The sequence below is a fragment of the Myodes glareolus genome, chromosome 4, assembly GCF_982192425.1.
Source record: "Myodes glareolus chromosome 4, mMyoGla1.1, whole genome shotgun sequence".
Lineage (NCBI taxonomy): Eukaryota > Metazoa > Chordata > Mammalia > Rodentia > Cricetidae > Myodes > Myodes glareolus.
In genome coordinates this window covers 46,880,228-46,883,392 of record NC_142029.1, presented here as the reverse complement: position 1 = coordinate 46,883,392, position 3,165 = coordinate 46,880,228, and positions in this window count along the sequence as shown.

Below are 3,165 nucleotides of genomic sequence, written 5' to 3'. Positions count from 1 at the left end.
TCCCTGCATATTCTTATTTACTGTACACCTTGGGGCTAAAAAGCCACAGCTCGACTGGTGTTTATTTTCTGAAGGAAGGCGGAGCAGACACGTGTGGCTTTTCGCTTTCCATTGGACAGAAAATCTTACTTACCTGCAAAAAATGCATCTCTACTATTTTAAAATGGTTCCCCCATTTCATTTAGTTTATCAAGAAGGCCATTAAAAGTGTCCTGTAAACAATCTGAAAATTTAATTTTCACCAGGGAAGGGGTTGGATTGTGTGGTATGAGAAATTGCAAAAAGAGAAAGTCAGTCCAGCTCAGATTCTTTTGTCCCAATGAGTAATGCTTATTTATTGACTTTTAATTAGAGGAATACTGCCATCCACCCCCGAGGCCTTGGTGTGGCTTGGTTTTTAGATTTAGGGTCATTTGTCCATCTTTGAGCTGCCTTGACCCCTGGTTCGTGAGTAAGGAAGAGGCATTTATGCTACTTATTTATGTCTCATAACTCCAACAAATTGAACAGTTCCCCTCCCTAGCCTTATCTCCCTGTCTGACTCTTTTCCAAAAACAGATAGGTCCTGCCTTTATGGTGCTAATGCTCCAAGGAATTTCAGAGGGTTATCTCCAGCAATCTGTCTTGTGGTTGTAGTCAAAGGACAAAGTCCATTACTAGAAAGGCCTCCTAGGAGGACCAAGGAGGAAGATACTCATTATGATAAGTAAGATATAAAACTTTTAACCTCAACAGCATTTTAGCTTTGGAAAGGAAGAAATGAAAACAGGATTGACTTCTTCAAGTGCCTAAAATGAACATGACTTGAATTCAAAAAAAAGGAAGTTTGATAGTAGTTAGTGAGATGCGCAGAAAAAAGTGAGGCATGTAGGATGGGGCCCAGCTCCTTCCGCTGAGAAAAGAAATGCTTTCCTTTTGTTTAGCCATAGGCTTCTCTAATCTGTCCCTAATTTGCATGGGGAAAGAAACTACCCCAGTTTACTTCTTTACTGAACAGGATCATTGTTGGATATTTAGGGGAATGTTATGTTTAGACAGAACACATTCAGGATTTGTCTCTGTTTATAGATACTGACAAATTTCCCCATGGATTCTATAAGAACCCCATCAGATTAATAACAATTTGAAAATCTAACATTAGCGCAAAGGGACACGAAATCTGGGTGATAGGGAGCTCTAGCTAAGGTTTTACGCATGGTTTTATTGACTTGGCAGAGAGGCTTTGAGAGTGAGTTCAACCTTTGTGCTTATTATCATTCAAGGAAAGTTTTCCACCTTGAGAAAACACTAAGCGGAGCATTTCCCTTCCTGCTGTTGGTAATTTGAGATGACACCATGATGTGGGTGGATATTTGTTTTTAATCGTTTTGGTAAAATTTAGCAATATTGTTCAAATGCTGTTTTAGGTTTTGCAGTAAATAATAATCACCACATCTCTCCAAGGACTAACCTTTTATTGTTGTATTAATGACATGCGTACATTGATAATTATAACTATCTATCTGTATTTTATTAAGAAGTGCCTAAGAAATTATATTAAAGTACATTATTAAACCTTTCATGGTTTTGGAGGGTAATCATTTTAATTGCTTGTAAATATTTTTTTTCTGAGCATAAAGACATCCATATGTATCCTAGACACAAACTCTGTAGCTCTCAACTACAAAGCCGGGAGAACTGGGCCTGACGTTCATTTTTCAGGTGGTCAATATAATTTCTTGGTGTGGTGACCATGTCATTGAAGGTGAAGGCCCTGACAAATGTTGAACGCATGACTGTTCGGATGCGCTTTTCAGGTCTTGAGAGAAAGGCACTGATGCAGGAATGATCTGCTTGAGCTGCTGGCCGGTGATGACAGATTACGTCTAGGCCTCTTGACTGGAAAACATTCCAGGGCTCATGGAGATGGGAAGAGGGTGTTGTTATCAAGACCAGTCACATTCTGAAAATTAATACCTGCTTCCATACAGGCCCCCCTCCCAGAGGTCAACAGCTTTTCACAAGTGGGGCACACTGTTGCTGACCCCTGATTTCTGGAATGCAGGGGGTCAGGAGACCTTCATGCCTCCCAGAGGAGGCACAGTGTGGCTTCTAGAAGGAAGGGCTCACTCTTTATTTCAGTTCATGAAATTGTGAGAGATAAAGAAACCACTTAAAATGCGAGGAGGTTTTCACTGCTCCTGCAGGTTTAAACTTACTAGTAGCTGAGATTTTATTGTATAGTAAACAGCAGCTTTGGGAGATAACTGGACATTTGATTAGGAGGAAAATGAAAAGTAGGTTTTTTTTTCTGCAGCAAGTTCCTTCTGGAAGATTTGATGGAAGGAAAAGGTACAAAAAGAGATCCTTAGTGAAATCACAGATTTTCTACGTGAAGAATTTCCCACATTTTGCATTGACAACTAGATATTCATTAGATTAATACCATGTTATATTTTAATCTCATCATCTTTTCTGAAAATAAGTGAAAGTTGGGAAGAAGTTAGACATGAGCATTTAAGTTAATGAATATGACAAGTTAAAAGTGTATAACAATACAAATAAAGTATAGGAACCTCTAACAGATCTTAAGCTTGGTATTTCTCTATATGCTGGTAGGTTTTCAGGTAAGTTGTTATTTTTGAGATTTTTGCAGAGTGAAAATATAGTTGTCTTGGCAATTAGAGAAGCTGATTGTACATCATGGATTCCTCAGTCAAGATTTTGTGTAAAAATCGCTTTGCATTTCATTTTACTAGTGTGTAAAGGGTATAGTTAGAATAGGAATCTTAACCATTTCTTTCAGTTTTGAATTTATGTAACATCTACTTATTAATAACTTACCTTAATATCAGTAAGCTTGTTCTATTGAAATATTATATGCATTGGAATGTACATCTTTATTTCACAATATACACATACGTATTTATAATCTTCGCAAAGATCATAGCAGTGTCAGGATTATTTTCATACACTGGGATAATTAAAGATGACTAAGTGGAATGGAGCTTTCCTCAGTTATAGAACAAATTTTAATATTTTCACATTTGAATAAAACTATTTAGTAATGTATTGTCTATAGTATACATAAATATATTACAAAAATTTCCATTTTATAATGCTTTTAATTGCGTGGCATAAATCATCACATGGAACAAGCATGGAAATCTTGTTTCTAGTCATCTT